Source organism: Schistocerca serialis, chromosome 2 (assembly GCF_023864345.2).
Source record: "Schistocerca serialis cubense isolate TAMUIC-IGC-003099 chromosome 2, iqSchSeri2.2, whole genome shotgun sequence".
Taxonomy (NCBI): domain Eukaryota; kingdom Metazoa; phylum Arthropoda; class Insecta; order Orthoptera; family Acrididae; genus Schistocerca; species Schistocerca serialis.
In genome coordinates, this window is record NC_064639.1 from 433,908,232 (window position 1) to 433,926,205 (window position 17,974).

The 17,974-nt window shown below is 39.7% G+C and overlaps 1 protein-coding gene across 2 annotated transcripts in view; it reads right to left on the reverse strand.

Annotated features, from left to right (window-relative positions):
• LOC126457290 (aladin-like) overlaps positions 1 to 17,974 on the reverse strand; it is a 75,062-nt gene that overhangs the window by 49,018 nt on the left and 8,070 nt on the right. The gene's annotated exons all lie outside the window — the stretch shown is intronic.

A 17,974-nucleotide genomic window follows, 5' to 3' on the forward strand; every position in this document is an offset into this window, starting at 1 on the left:
TTAGTTAAGTTTAGTTCAGGAAACATTCAATAGCCTGTACTACTAATAATATATAATAATGTGTTAATCTGTTATGATGCCAATATATCATTTACTGCATAAAAAGATATGCAAATATGCATGAGGAATTTTCAAATTTATTCCTAGAAATATTTGCCCTATTTTTGCTCTAAAAATACAATATAGCACCACCTTTCATTATACACAATTTAAGACCAAGTCTGGATCTCTCATGAGGAAACTTCACAAATTTGTCCTCATATTTTAAGGGGAAAAACACTTCAAAATATCAGCCTAAATAATTAATCCAATGTGAAAATTTGGGCCATGATTCTGGTAATATGCAGTTATGATATTCTGCATGTACAGCATTTAAACATACACATACACTAATTGTCACTCGCTCTGTCCCACTGCAGCCGCTTAATGCCTGAGTGTTAAGTAGTGTGCAGTGGAGTGAGTAAGAAGTTTATGAAACACCGTTTTGAGATTCGTAGCATGCTTTGGTCATTATGCCCAAGTGCACAGCTTCTAACCTTTGATTGGTGCCAAAGATCTCCTTGCTTTGATCATTTCTATGTTGCAATAAATACATAAATGCAGTGTAAATGAACATGTCATAAAAACAGTGGCATTGTGCCACTTAATTATTAATATCCCTTTGTGGATTATTTTCTTTGAATTATCAAACTGGTGCTGTTAACGAAAGGATGTGGGTTTTAAGGGAGAGGGTAAGGAGTCATTCCAATTCCGGGAGCGGAAAGACTTACCTTAGGGGGAAAAAAGGACGGGTATACACTCGCGCACACACACACATATCCATCCACACATATACAGACACAAGCAGACATATTTAATGGTGCCGAGTCTTTAAATATGTCTGCTTGTGTCTGTATATGTGTGGATGGATATGTGTGTGTGTGTGTGCGCGCGAGTGTATACCCGTCCTTTTTTCCCCCCTAAGGTAAGTCTTTCCGCTTCCGGGATTGGAATGACTCCTTACCCTCTCCCTTAAAACCCACATCCTTTCGTCTTTCCCTCTCCTTCCCTCTTTCCTGATGAGGCAACAGTTTGTTGCGAAAGCTTGAACTTTGTGTGTATGTTTGTGTGTCTGTCGACCTGCCAGCACTTTCATTTGGTAGGTCACATCATCTTTGTTTTTAGATATATATTTCCTACGTGGAATTATTTATATATATATATATATATATATATATATATATATATATATATATATATATATAATGGAAGGAAACATTCCACGTGGGAAAAATTATATATAAAAACAAAGATGAGGTGACTTACCGAACAAAAACGCTGGCAGGTCGATAGACACACAAACAAACACAAACATACACACAAAATTCAAGCTTTCGCAACAAATTGTTGCCTCATCAGGAAAGAGGGAAGGAGAGGGGAAGACGAAAGGAAGTGGGTTTTAAAGGAGAGGGTAAGGAGTCATTCCAATCCCGGGAGCGGAAAGACTTACCTTAGGGGGAAAAAAGGACAGGTATACACTCGCACACACGCACATATCCATCCACACATACAGACACAAGCAGACATATTTAAAGACAAAGAGTTTGGGCAGAGATGTCAGTCGAGGCAGAAGTGTAGAGGCAAAGAAGTTGTTGAAAGACAGGTGAGGTATGAGTGGCGGCAACTTGAAATTAGCGGAGATTGAGGCCTGGCGGATGACGAGAAGAGAGGATGTACTGAAGGGCAAGTTCCCATCTCCGGAGTTCGGATAGGTTGGTGTTGGTGGGAAGTATCCAGATAACCCGGACGGTGTAACACTGTGCCAAGATGTGCTGGCCGTGCACCAAGGCATGTTTAGCCACAGGGTGATCCTCATTACCAACAAACACTGTCTGCCTGTGTCCATTCATGCGAATGGACAGTTTGTTGCTGGTCATTCCCACATAGAATGCGTCACAGTGTAGGCAGGTCAGTTGGTAAATCACGTGGGTGCTTTCACACGTGGCTCTGCCTTTGATCGTGTACACCTTCCGGGTTACAGGACTGGAGTAGGTGGTGGTGGGAGGGTGCATGGGACAGGTTTTGCATCGGGGGCGGTTACAAGGATAGGAGCCAGAGGGTAGGGAAGGTGGTTTGGGGATTTCATAGGGATGAACTAACAGGTTCCGAAGGTTAGGTGGACGGCGGAATGACACTCTTGGCGGAGTGGGGAGGATTTCATGAAGGATGGATCTCATTTCAGGGCAGGATTTGAGGAAGTCGTATCCCTGCTGGAGAGCCACATTCAGAGTCTGGTCCAGTCCCGGAAAGTATCCTGTCACAAGTGGGGCACTTTTGTGGTTCTTCTGTGGGGGATTCTGGGTTTGAGGGGACGAGGAAGTGGCTCTGGTTATTTGCTTCTGTACCAGGTCGGGAGGGTAGTTGCGGGATGCGAAAGCTGTTTTCAGGTTGTTGGTGTAATGATTCAGGGATTCCGGACTGGAGCAGATTCGTTTGCCACGAAGACCTAGGCTGTAGGGAAGGGACCGTTTGATGTGGAATGGGTGGCAGCTGTCATAATGGAGGTACTGTTGCTTGTTGGTGGGTTTGATGTGGACGGACGTGTGAAGTTGGCCATTGGACAGGTGGAGGTCAACGTCAAGGAAAGTGGCATGGGATTTGGAGTAGGACCAGGTGAAACTGATGGAACCAAAGGAGTTGAGGTTGGAGAGGAAATTCTGGAGTTCTTCTTCACTGTGAGTCCAGATCATGAAGATGTCATCAATAAATCTGTACCAAACTTTGGGTTGGCAGACTTGGGTAACCAAGAAGGCTTCCTCTAAGCGACCCATGAATAGGTTGGCGTACGAGGGGGCCATCCTGGTACCCATGGCTGTTCCCTTTAATTGTTGGTATGTCTGGCCTTCAAAAGTGAAGAAGTTGTGGGTCAGGATGAAGCTGGCTAAGGTGATGAGGAAAGAGGTTCACAGTGAAGAAGAACTCCAGAATTTCCTCTCCAACCTCAACTCCTTTGGTTCCATCAGTTTCACCTGGTCCTACTCCAAATCCCATGCCACTTTCCTTGACGTTGACCTCCACCTGTCCAATGGCCAACTTCACACGTCCGTCCACATCAAACCCACCAACAAGCAACAGTACCTCCATTATGACAGCTGCCACCCATTCCACATCAAACGGTCCCTTCCCTACAGCCTAGGTCTTCGTGGCAAACGAATCTGCTCCAGTCCGGAATCCCTGAATCATTACACCAACAACCTGAAAACAGCTTTCGCATCCCGCAACTACCCTCCCGACCTGGTACAGAAGCAAATAACCAGAGCCACTTCCTCGTCCCCTCAAACCCAGAATCCCCCACAGAAGAACCACAAAAGTGCCCCACTTGTGACAGGATACTTTCCGGGACTGGACCAGACTCTGAATGTGGCTCTCCAGCAGGGATACGACTTCCTCAAATCCTGCCCTGAAATGAGATCCATCCTTCATGAAATCCTCCCCACTCCGCCAAGAGTGTCATTCCGCCGTCCACCTAACCTTCGGAACCTGTTAGTTCATCCCTATGAAATCCCCAAACCACCTTCCCTACCCTCTGGCTCCTATCCTTGTAACCGCCCCCGATGCAAAACCTGTCCCATGCACCCTCCCACCACCACCTACTCCAGTCCTGTAACCCGGAAGGTGTACACGATCAAAGGCAGAGCCACGTGTGAAAGCACCCACGTGATTTACCAACTGACCTGCCTACACTGTGACGCATTCTATGTGGGAATGACCAGCAACAAACTGTCCATTCGCATGAATGGACACAGGCAGACAGTGTTTGTTGGTAATGAGGATCACCCTGTGGCTAAACATGCCTTGGTGCACGGCCAGCACATCTTGGCACAGTGTTACACCGTCCGGGTTATCTGGATACTTCCCACCAACACCAACCTATCCGAACTCCGGAGATGGGAACTTGCCCTTCAGTACATCCTCTCTTCTCGTCATCCGCCAGGCCTCAATCTCCGCTAATTTCAAGTTGCCGCCACTCATACCTCACCTGTCTTTCAACAACTTCTTTGCCTCTACACTTCTGCCTCGACTGACATCTCTGCCCAAACTCTTTGTCTTTAAATATGTCTGCTTGTGTCTGTATGTGTGGATGGATATGTGCGTGTGTGCGAGTGTATACCTGTCCTTTTTTCCCCCTAAGGTAAGTCTTTCCGCTCCCGGGATTGGAATGACTCCTTACCCTCTCCTTTAAAACCCACTTCCTTTCGTCTTCCCCTCTCCTTCCCTCTTTCCTGATGAGGCAACAATTTGTTGCGAAAGCTTGAATTTTGTGTGTATGTTTGTGTTTGTTTGTTTGTGTGTCTATCGACCTGCCAGCGTTTTTGTTCGGTAAGTCACCTCATCTTTGTTTTTTTTATATATATATATATATATATATATATATATATATATATATATTTTGCAGAATATCAGTACGAGAACATCGTTAAAATAAAGCTGAACATATATGTGGGTCAGGTTGATATATTACATACTCATCTTACTTACTATTTTTGCATAAAATAATGTGTTTTTGACCAGGATTTCAAAACACAATGGGCAGACATGACCACTGCTACCCCTTCTCTTCTCACAAATAGGAGAGCTCTGGTTGTCACTCCAGTGTACAGTACTTGGCATTCGAGCATTAACTGGCTGTAGTGGTGTTACGAACAACTGTTTCACACAGCAATTTACAAATTGTATTTTCAAGTAATTACTGGGTACTATCAGAAATATGGTCTACATTTTTGTGAGAGATCAATTACTGGAACTGATGTCTTGCAAGTGTGCTTTTTTTTCCTTCTTAAAATATGAGGCTCATTTGATGACGTTCCTTTGTCAGTTACCTTTACAGTGCCTGCAAGACTGCATCACCAATTCAGTTTCTTTTTTTTCCTTCTTAATTTTCTTTCAGTATTTTGTCTTGTCTTCAAATATTGCTTAAATGTGCAGTTACGCCTGCCTTTCAATTTTTCTCAGCATTGATCTAATACTTTTTTTTTTCCATTTTCGTGATACCTTCATTTTTTTACTGATTTTATGTTTAATATTTCTTAGTCATATGTGTATTTTGGCCATATTGCTGTCTGTTAGTTATGAATATTTGTATTTATATCGACTTTCTATTACAAACATCTCTCGAGTGAAATGTGGGGTCTATCTTGTAACCTTACTCTGACTTTTTTTGTTTTGAAGGCGATTTCTAGTCCTGCTTATTCTGTTGGTCTGGCACCTGGGAACAAGCATCTAAAAAATAGAGATGCTGGCCAGTTGTTCATTTACTACTGTTGTGTGTGTCTAATGGCAAGGGGCGGAAGGATGGTGAAACAACAAGCAGGTAACAAGGTGTTGGACATCCACATCTCATCACAGAATGTGAAGCTTGTTGGCTTGTCTGCTCTGTAAAGCAGGATAGGTAGCAATCTATGACCAATCTGAAGACTAAGTACAATGCTGGTGGAGGCACAAGTGTTTTGGAACACACTGTTCAGTGCACATTAATGAACATGGGGCCCCCCTGGGGACAACCCACGAGTGTTCCCATGCTGACCCAGTGACACTATGAATTGTGACTGAAATGGCCATGGGATGATCAATATGGACCAGGGATCAATGGAAACGCGTTGCCTGGTAGGACGAATCACATTCCTTAATGCACCAAGTCAATGGTCACATACAGATATGCCAACATCCAGGCAAATGATTACTCTGAACACGAACTATGCCATGGACGCAGCCCGGTCAGGCAGTATTATGCTATTGGGAGCGACATCCATAACATATTTATTGTCTGTGGGTGGATAAATAAAATAGTAAAATAAATAAATAAATAAATTTTGCTTGGGCTTCCATTGGACCTGCAGAAGTAATCAAAGGCAGAATGACGGCATTTAATATAATGAAAATCAGCTAAGTAACAATGCCCATCACATGATCTTCACAACATACTATGGCAAAATTTTCAACATCAATGTGTTCCAAATTGTTTAGACTTTCAGAACTGTTGATACACGTTTTAATATGACATTTTCTTCTGCATGCGATTATCGGACACGCTTTTCAGTGACTACATGAGTAATGTATTTCCTGCAGTCGAGCCACAACCTCTAATAGACATAGTTAACAGTGACATATCAGATGAATTCTCACTTTAAAAGGGCATGTTGCAATTCTTCTCTTGATGAACCACATAACCTGCCAGATGGAAGACCAAACATTCCTTTGCTGAGTTGCTTTCAAAAATCTACAGTGACAGTTGTGTATTGGTTTGAGCTTCTGCGGCGATACTTGGAACACGCAGCATTTTCTTAATTCTATTTTCCAGTTCCAAAACTCTCAGTTCTTTTGCTAAAAGTCTTATTAACGTCAACATGTGGCTCAGATATGATATCCACAAAAATTACAGGAACGTGCACAAACTCTAGCTCTGAGCACTATGGGACTTAACATCTATGGTCATCAGTCCCCTAGAACTTAGAAGTACTTAAACCTAACTAACCTAAGGACAGCACACAGCACACAGTCATCACGAGGCAGAGAAAATCCCTGACCCCGCCGGGAATCGAACTCGGGCGTGGGAAGCGAGAACGCATGCACAAACTGACGCAATGGGTGATCAGAGATCACATAATGTGAAATTACAGGCAAGTGAAGCCTGACTAAATTTTGTCGTCAGAAAATAGCTGAATTCTTTTTCTACAGTTATTTAGGTATTATAAACTACTTTTAACAATTACTCTAAGTTCTCTCTGAAGCAAGGTGTTCATTTTATTGGCAGGATGACTATAGATTTCATTATTGTTCTGTGGGTGTCTGAATTTTTGTACAAAGTGCTTTAGGAAAAAAGAGTAAGGTGTCTCCACTAAACCATTCATATCCCTTATGAATATGGACGTTTCTCATGTGACAGGATTAGCCGTTATTTCTTGAAGCCCAGGGTATGCCCAATTTTCATGTATGTTTCTGACAAAAGAATATTAATAATCCCTTATCAATGATTCCATCTAGTGCCTAACCGCAAAGCAGCCAAGCGTGCTATCTCATACACACCAATTACACATGCCCACACATGCTTTTCCTCCCTACCGGAAGGTCATGCCACACAGTGGAAGGAAAATAAAAACCACATGCAGCAGTCTCTCTCTCTCTCTCTCTCTCTCTCTCTCTCTCTCTCTCTCTCTCTGTGTGTGTGTGTGGTACAGTCTTATAGCTTGTAATTCTCTGAAGAATTTTACACTTTCCTTCTAAGAGCTGCTTTTACTGTAAGTTATTTTGGAACGGGCTATTCTCTGTTTATTTTGTAATCACAAAACTTCTAGTTTGTCACATCTCAACGACGCTTTTTAATTATTGCTGCATCCAGTACAAGTTCAACCTGTACACTTTCTTGGGCAGAAGAAATACTGGCAGACGCCGCAGTTTCTGGTGTATCACATACTCTGTGACATGATCTATTTTACACTTTGCTGGAGATTATCTTTCTGTAATATTTTCAATAGGCTTTCTTGGCAAACTGAGATTTAAATGAGAAAGAGCTCCTGCTTTTAGAAACAATTTTTCTCTTGGAATTTCAACCTGCTTACCGTTGATGATAAACAAGTCTGCTTTCTTTACAGTTTCCTCTGTGAAATGAGAATTTTACACAAAACAATTGAGTTAGATATCTGCCTTTTACAGAATTTCTCTCAGCCATTTCAAAAATTCCATTTGAGACCTGAGACTTTACTTTCTCTGTAATTCCATCTGCAGGTTGGAATGAAATGTGTGTTTTTTTTTTTATTATTATTATTCTCTTTTAAATGTAACTAGAAGATCTAAGTTACTTTGTTACAACAAGCTTTTTATATTCAGTGTTCATATACAACACTGTAAACAAAAACACCACTGAGAATTTCAACAGACTTACCCAATTAAATAAAATCATCCAACATGAGTCTCTGTTGAGAGAGTTGTTTGACGTTTACAGGAAAGCCACCTGCCCTATATTAACAGTGTTAACATGTGGCATGACAGTGCATTTCCTCCGTTCTATTTACTACTTCCAACACGATAAATATATGTATCTCAAGGCCACGATTGTGGTGCAGTAGTTTGAGGAGCACGATACTGAACACATGTTTATGTCTTGGCCACCAAATTTGCCTGATCTGAACCCAATGGAACACATGTGGATCTGGGGGTACCATTGGGCACCAGCTCCATGTCAAAAAATCACCAGCTTGTAATTTATAGGAGTTGCAACAACTGTGCTTAGACATCTGGTGCCACATACCTCCAGAAACAGGGCAAGGATTTGTCACACTCATGCCATGCAGAATTGTTGCTGTATTGCATCAAAAGGTAGAAAAACACTATCAAGCAGGTGATCACAATATTATATCTGATCAGTGTATACACTGTCCATCCAAAGAGTTTAGACTGGTTTATTCCTGGCTTATAAGGGATGTCAGGGCAGTAGCCATGGTAGCAGCTAGAACTAATAACTCTAAACAACAGATGTGCATTTGATCAGTCAGTTGTGAGCAGGCAGTGTTAAGCAGTGGACTTGTGGTTGTAGTGTGGCAGTTGTTGTGACACAAATTGCAATGGAGCAACATCTCTAAATTGAGTGTTAAAAATATTCTCCATAATGTTTTTAAGAATAGAATACTACATGCAAAGCATGTCCTCCACACTTTGACACCTGAACGAAAAACAATCATGTGTTGATATCTGCCAAAACTTAATTGAAATGCAAAACATGGACAATTCTTTTCTGAAGAAAATGATCACAGATGATTATCAATATGAACCTTCCACCAAAAGACTAAAGATATTCACATGAAGGTCATCTGACAACGAAACTTACATTCAAGCCAATGTGAGATGCAAATAGAACAACATCCCAAAGACAAACTTTTCTGACCATTTCATATGCATGTATGAATGTTCTGTGCATTGTACTCAAGCAGGGGTAGACTATGTAGCATACCTGAAGTATTAAAACTACTATCTTAAATTTTCTTTATTTTTTTTTATTCATCCAGTTTTGAAACTTTTTGCACTAAAGGATTACCTATAGAACATTCTTTTAAGGAATAGAAGGAACTAAAGATATTATTCAATTTTTAAAATTTTTTTATTACCTAAGATCCTTCAGATCAGTGGCTAAGTTGTAAATGATTTTTATATCTACACAGTTCACTTTTATTTGTTTCATGTTAACACTGATTGAGATACAGAGTAGGTTGTTATTCTTTCTAGTGATAGAGATGTTTGACAGTTTGGTCACATTAAATCTCATAAGTGAATAAATGTACCGTAGAGCTGTTGTTGCCATGAGCAGCTGTTTAAAAATTCCTGCTTACAAGATGTTGGAGGCTAGACAATATAAAACCCTTATTCCAAGAGACTAAGCAATTAATAAATTGCATGAAGCTACCAGGCAAGATTAAAATTGTGTGCGGGCAAGGGCTCTACCAACTGAGCTACCCAAAGCACGACTCACAACTGATCCTCGAAACTTTATTTCCACCAGTACCTCATCTCCTACCTTCCAAACTTCACAAAAGTCTCAGTCCGACACACAGTTTTCATCTGCCAGGTAGTTTCATAATGGTGCACACACTGTTGCAGAGTGAAAAATTCATTCTGGAATAAATTACATTCATTATAATGAGTTGTTTCAAATTATGATGCCATAATTAAGACATTAATGGATAAAAACAGAAAATTAAGCTAATTTCTGACCTCACCACATCAGAATTTAAGGTCTGTAAATCATTTTCACTTTAAGTACTTTTCAACACGCTCACCCAAATAACTTACCAAGTGGATTTTATTTATCCATATTTCCTCACATATTACTGTTAAAGGAAGTCCACATTTTTTGTGATACCAAATTAAACAAAACGTATTTCGCTAGCTTCAGAAAGAACACAGAATCAACTCCCAATTTTCTACAATGTGTCACTTACTTCTCCTTGTATTCAGGCATAAATTTACATGTAACAATAACGAAAATGAGCTTGGCTGACCAACAGCAATTTCTCACTGAGTATACACTCCCCCAGAACTGCTTAAAAAACCATTCCGTACCACATTCCTACGACCATAATAATTGAGTATTTCTAAAACTATGAAAACCACATGTCAGTGCTTTAGACTAGTTGTACAAAATACCAAAAATGTTTGTGTATCTTTCCATGCATTGATTGCATTTTGCGGTTTGTTAGTCAAAATTCAAACTGCGATAAACTGGAAATTCTATTTTGGGAGTGTTATGCAACTCCTCTTGCATACAGGATTCTCACCAGTACCTTAATAATGTGTAAATGATGATGATTATGAGTTTTGGGGATGCGCTCAACTACACGGTCATCAGCGCCCATACAAATTCCCAATTTTTACACAGTCCAATCTAGCCACTGTCATGAATGACGACGATGAAATGATGAGGACAACACAAACGCCCAGTCCCTGGGCAGAGAAAATCCCCAACCTAATAATGTGTAAAATTGACAGCTGGTTACTGATATATCTCTTGCTCTCTTATTCATAGAGGGATTCAACAATGGTGTAATTAAACATGTCTGTGCACCCATGGATGACACATCTGCAGTGACAAGCAATCTTTGACTAGTATGTTGCATGTATTAATAAGGGAATGCCCCAATATGACTAGTAAAAGCCTCTTCTGAAGCTTTTTATGCATGAAAAATACATCAAAAGAAACACTATATCAAAATTTTAGCTGCTAAGATAAACTTTTTAAAAAAATGTTGAAAGCTGCCAAAATAATAAGTCAACATGTGGATGGTGAAATGTATACCCCTCACTTTAACTGTAGCAGACAGCACATGTGCAACACAGTAAGCAAATAACACAGCTCACAACTGCAATTTCTCAAGAGAATTCAGTTTTCATTGGTAGTTTCACAGACACAGTTATTCACAGTTACTTTTTGCTTATATATGTGTTAAAAATGGAGGTAAAACTGAATTAATTTACTCGTATATGCTTCCTAACAGCATCTATCTTTGTGCAGGTTTCAGGGTTTCACAATACCATGATATCAAATTACAGTTTTGAACCTCACAAAGTTAGAATAAGAAGAATGTGGTTTGCAACTGAAATCATCTACTTCTCCTGAAGACTTACATATGAGTTGTTAGTTAATTTCTTGGACATTCGTTTGAATGATATCGACATTTCATTAGGAATTGTGCAAACATTAGAAGAAAGAGGACATAACTCTAATGATTCCATAAATTGTGGTTCCAATGATGATTGTTGTACAACTAAAAACCCATGGAAAAAATACAGTACCTTCCTATCCCAAAGAAAACATGGAGAGTTTTCAGTGACAAAGGAAGGCTGTAAATTTTTTGGTTAAATGACGGAGGGAAAGAAGTTTAAAATTAAGTTGTCAGCAAAGCCAGTTTCATTCTGTAAACTCTGAACATGAAGTGTATAAATGGGAGAAAGATTTACATGCAGTACAAAATATGGGCCAAAATGAAACTTGCAAAAGTGTGAAGGAAAAACTATTCAAAAGATTTAGAATTGCTTATGACAGTCTATGCACAGTTACCAAGGGAGATCTACTAGACTAGGCCATCTGAATTGCAAGTAAGATGAACATTACTGACTCCCGTGCTTCTTCAACTTGGTCAAACAGATTCAAAGAATTATAAAGAAAAGGAAGTGGCAAAATTATGGAGTTTACTTATGTGTAGATGAGATGTCATTAACAGGTACTACTATTGACAAATTCATTGTTTCTCGCTATTCCCCAAAATGCTGTGTTTAAAACCAGCCAGTCATATTTCATGCAAGAACCGAGTGCAAACTGCTGATTATCATTTCAAGTGCAAAAAAGGACAGACTCACTTGTGTAGTCAATGAATGATATGACACATTCGTATAAAACAATGCCAGTGTTAAGTACCAGTTTTTTTTTTTGTTTTTTTATGTCTGTCTTAAGGAAACTCAAGACAAATTAGAGCCAAAACTTAAAAAAAGACTGTTCAGATACAAAAATCTTTTAATCGATGCAGCAAAACCTTGAAAAATTAAGAAAAACACTTTTCAATACTACATCTGAAATGTCTTCTTACCAGAAAATAATTAATTGCTTTTGTTGGACTTTTGGCCTGGACATAACAACACCTGGACAAATTTGAATTCCACCTTGAACTAAATGTAAGTCTGCCCCTCAATAAAGAAATTTTTCGACAGCTTAGGACATTTTTCAGAAAATTATTGGACAATATAATTTCTGATAGCCCTTTGTCATTTCAGGTTTACAGCGAACAGTAATGTTAAACTAGATCATTTGTGCGAATCTGATCAAGTGTGCCTGGCACACAGCATAACATGCAGAAAAACAGCCATGACCAGTTGTTACTCCATCCCAGTTCTGTGTAACTGAAAACTAGTAATTGCAGCATGTCGTCTATACAGTGAGTAGAAACCTATTTTTTCCTTATTTGATGATATTCCAGTAACGTATCAGTTTTTCCAACTGGCTATGGCAAAATTTTCACAGTTTTCCCAGTTTTTCTGACTGTTGCTCTGCACCTGCTTAACATTCCTGCCCACACTATAACAACATTTGTCCGAGCCAGCTGAACAGTCAGTAGCAGAGTGCACTGCTGTAAATAAACAACACACAGCCAAAGAGAGCAGCCCACTGTCTTACGCTGTCAGCAATGGTTCACTGTATTCCTCTTCTCAATACAAGGGCCTTAGTCTCAATTTTAATCAGCCACATAAGTCCAGTTAAGGTGGTCTCATTTATGATCAGTAGCATCTGAGCTGTGGACTCACCCTCATCACGAAATTCCAAGACAATGACTGACAGTTCTGGAATTAACGTATAACCAAGTAAACAGAATCCTTCCTTTCCTTGTAGTAGCTGACCCCTCAGCAGAAACTATTTTTGGCCGTGATGCATTTTCCATCCAAAACTTTGCCCACGTAATTCAGAACATTGTTCCATGTGCAGAAAGATCAGTTGTGTCTGCATTATGGCCCCCTTTTTTTTTCTTCAGGACTGGAAACGGCATCCAATTTTTTTTTTTTTTTTTTTACCAACATTATGTCAAAAGAGTTGGCTGTACTGACCATTTTCAAAGCCTGCCCAACAACTTTAGACTTGTGGGATGAGGTTAATGTAGAAACGTATTGCAAAGAGGAGTTATAAGTGCTGTCCCTAATCCGTTATAGCAGATAAAAATCACTTTTAGTCATTGTGGAGATGTCCAAAATATGGCATATGCTCACTCAATTGTGGTCTCATACCCCTTTTGGCATCCTGATGAATTATTTTCAAAACTGATCTTCTGGAAGGTTAGTTTAAACTTCCTTTGGATAAACTTCCAAAGTCATTCTGATATTAAATATTCCTTATGGCCTCTAGCAATATAGCAGATTACCTTTCAGCATTGCTAGTGCAACACCTATCTTTCAGAAATTTTTAGAACAAACTATTGCCAATATTCCACAGTGTGTCAATTATGTGGATGATGTAGTTGTCATAGAGGTCAATTCTCTGCTTAGTATTTTTTATCCTTTTGCAACCCGGGTTAAAATCTAAATTGTTGAAGTACTTCTTACAGACTTCCATTAAGTACATAGGACGTATCTTTAGCTGGGATGACATTAAACTGAAATCAGGGAATGCAGCACCCGATTTCCACATTCCTACACCAAAAACTAAGGAATGTGATGGTTTTTATGGACAAGATTACATACTATACATGATCTATCACCCAAATTGCATTGATACCCCATTCACTGACTCAAAGGGGTCCAGTTTCAGTGGTCGGCATGGCTTTCACCAAGCATTTCTTACCTCTCCTGTTAATTACAGGTGTGTCACCATACAGCGGCAGGACCATTCTATCACACAGGTACCTCAGTGGTTCGGAACAGCCTATTGCATTTACATCTAAGACACTCACAATGGTACAAGAAAATTATTCCCCGCTTGACAAGGAGGCATTGGCAATTATCTTTGGTATCCAGAAGTTCTACAATGGCAACCAACTTCATCTGACCACATATCGTAAGTTGTTGTTGCCCATATTTGGCCCTAAGTCAAAGCTGCCTAAATGGACACCTGGAAGGTTACAACACTGGACTCTTTCCTTATCAAAATATCAGTATTCCATTAACTATTGTAAATTGGCCCAGAATACAAATACAAACGTGTTTAAACGCTTCCCTTTCGGTTCCCATCAGGAATTTTCATAGACAGCAGGAAAAGTTGGCAGTATGGTTCCCCAAACATTCCAGAGGTGCTGCAGTAGTCACATGTGAGGATCCACTCTCAAGACTGGTTTGCCAGTTCATATGAACCGGCTAGCCAAGACCCTTCCTTTGAGAGCCCTTCAGCTTTTCAAAGGTGCCCTGTTATTGAATCAATATAATATTTAGTGTCAAAAGGGAATTCCAAATGTTCTTCACTCCTGTATCAGTCCCACCGGGGCATTCCCAGAATAAAGAATCTGGCCCAATGGCACGTGTACTGGCCACTGGTTGACGAGCACATTTTGTGTATGGCTCAGCACTGTTAAGCTTATTAGATGCATCAGCCAGCATTGCTCTCAGCCTATCACCTGAGCCGTACATCCAGTCAGCATTGGGTAAGGTGCATGTGTTTTGCGGGTCCATTCCATGGGGCCATGTGGCTGATTTTTTATAGGTGTGTATTGTCATTTTCCATAATGTCATCAAAACACAAATGACTATGTTGGAGAACACCATTAAGGCCTTGGCCACTTCCCCCTACCCTCCCTCCCCGCACCTACTGAAGGCGCCCTGCAAGATTTTGTCATTGATAATGCACAAGTTTTCGTCTCCCAGTTTTCAACAGTTTTGCACCACAACAGGATCAATCATATTACTGCACCTCCATTTCAGCCTCCCTCTAATGGCATGGACAAACTTAAAACACACTTGGAAAAACAAATATCATGTGAACTATCCGATATTTTGGTGGACCCTAAAGTTACCATCTCAGAATTTTGTCATATTTGGTACATGGATACCTGCATGTCTTAATAGTAAAATTTCCAAACAGCATTGTTGTACCTAAAATCGTTCTTGTTGAATTTGGGCTTGAAGGCTCAAGGGTGCGTACCTCGTCATTAATCAGGCATCAATTTCCTTATATTCACAGATTATCTATTTAGTAAAGACTTGACCTATAAACATCAGATTGTGCACTGCAGCTCTTTATTCCTAGTATTAAATATAAATAATAATGAAAAGCATTTGGCATTGCACTTAGTAGTTCTTACCTTATTTTAAGATGACTCAATCGGAAAAAAACGGTGAAATATCTGGTAGCAATTTTATGTGCAAAAAAGAATATCCTAACTCACTTTATTCATTGGCAAAGAATAAAATGAAAATGCCACTTACACATACTGTCCACATTCAACACTGTTGGTTACAAATAAATAAAAATAAAATTTTTTGACATCTTGATCCAAAAACAAAATAAATTCATTCAGATGCAAGAGATACAACCTTTTCAAGCTACTTGTTGGCAAGTTTATACAATCATGCACTGTGGCTTTGTAATGATGGAGCAATCACCTTACATATAAAATTGGAGAAGGGAACCCAAACAGCACCTTTCCTACTGTGCCATAGAAGGAAGAGTCATTCAGCAGAAGATATACAGTTAGTGCAAATGTTATCATCATCTTTAAATTTATGTGATAACTGCAAAAATTGTACTGTGTATCAGTTTTCGTTGCATTTGAAAGCCACATATTGCCCCACTTGTAGCTGTTGCAACAAAGCATTTTTCACAATTTGCCACAGCAACAGTGTCTGCATTAGAAAGGGTTAATAGCAGTGACTAGAATACATGGTGTGCTCATGTCTTCTGTTCCAAGAAAACTTCATATGATTTGATCCCCTACAAAGAAACAAAGAACTTATTACTGTTCAGTACTTTGAGTACAATTCTTTAAGATGAAATAAAATAAGTCTTTCCTGGTGTCATCATCCTTGTCATATATCATGGTGGAAACAACCTTTCCTTCCTGCACAAAGTCTTGAGAAACTGTCATTTTCATAAAACACCTCTACATCTTGTTTCATAGCTCCAGGGTAATATATTTTGACCATTCCTGCATTCTGGAGAAACAATTATACCACTAAGGGCTTTAACTTTTTTTGCTGCGACACCAAATGTAGCTGCTACTCTGACTGTTTCACGAAGGTGGAGCAAAAATTAAAACATGAATCTGTTCACTGTGAGTTGAACTTTCACACTGTGAGGAGCTCCATTACACCAGAGAAATGTTTTACACTGCTCAGGATTGAATTGTTTGGGGGAGGAGACCAGACAGTGGGGTCACCATCTCATCGAATTGGGGAAGGACGGGGAAGGAAGTCGGCCGTCCCCTTTCAAAGGGACCATCCCGGCATTTGCCTGGACCAATTTAGGGAAATCACAGAAAACCTAAATCAGGATGGCCGGATGCAGGATTGAGCCATCGTCCTCCTGAATGCAAGCCCAGTGTGCTAGTCACTGCGCCACCACGCTCAGTTACACTGCTCACATTGTCACCCTACGAAATACAGGTTGTTATATGTTCTTTGTTTCTTTGCAGGGGATCAAGTCATATGAAGGTCTCTTGGAACACAGGTATAGCGCAGAACATTATCTCACCGTGGACTTATAATCACAACTGTTAACACCTTTCTAATGAACAGACTTTCAACAAAAGCAAATGGGACCACTACTGCTATGGCTGTTTGTGAAAATGCTTTGTTGGGATAGATACGAATGGAGGCAGTATGTGACTTTCAAATACGACAAAAACTGGTACATATGACACATTTCCCAGTTGACAATTAATTTAAAGATCATGAAATTAATTACATGTCTCCTGCTGAATCACAATCCCTTCCACGGTACAATGGGAAGGATGCTGTTTGGGTCCCCTTCTTCAGTGTTATATGTAAGATGAATGTTCCATCATTACAAAGTCACAGTGCACGGTTATATAAACTCGACAATAAGTGGCATGAAAGATTGTATCTTTTACATCTGAGTGAACCTACTCTGTTTTTGGTTCAATATCTCAAGGAATACAATGTTATACGGCAAGGTGGAAGAGATTTAAAAATACAATTTCCTTCTTCATATTTGAATTTGTTTATGAGACTGTTCCTTGCAGAATTTTTACGTCTATGCGCATCAGTATGTACGTATAAAAAATTATTTGTATGTCTCATTATTGCCTTGCCCCTTTTTGTTTATTTCACTGAAGTTGTCTTTTTAATTTACAGTAACAGAGTAACGATATGTCAGCACATTTGTTCATACAAACTATCTCACGTAATGCTTCACACTGAAAAGACACTGAAGAGTGAAATGGAACATATACAAGGTGTACAACTTTGCTTCTGCCGCTTGCCGATAGGTGGTGACAATGGTAGTAGCAGTCAAAAGAAACACATCCAAGACCTCAGGCAATTAGCTTGGACTTCGGTCAACATATCCTCATCCAAACATTAAGTCAATTTGTGTCTGCATCATAAAGTTGTTCTTGATTGAAAATGTCAGTTTACAAGCCTCATTCTCGACATTTACGGGATATGTTACTGTTTCGTTTCAATATGAAAGAAACAGCAGCCGTGTCCAATCAAATGTTCTCAAGCACATACAGTACGGACACTATTAGTGAAAGAATGTGTTGTGAGTGGTTTCAACGCTTCAAGAACAGTGATTTTAATACCGTAGACCGGCATAGTGGTGGAAGAGAGAATGTTTTCAAAGATACATAATTGGAGACATTGCTGAATGAAGACTTAGTGTCAAACTCATGAATTGGCAAGATTAATGGGAGTGACACAGCAAGCCATTTCAAAATGTCTCAAGGTTATGGGCATGATTCAGAAAGAAGGAACTTGGGTCCCGTGTGAGCTGAAACCAAGAGACGTTGAACGGCAT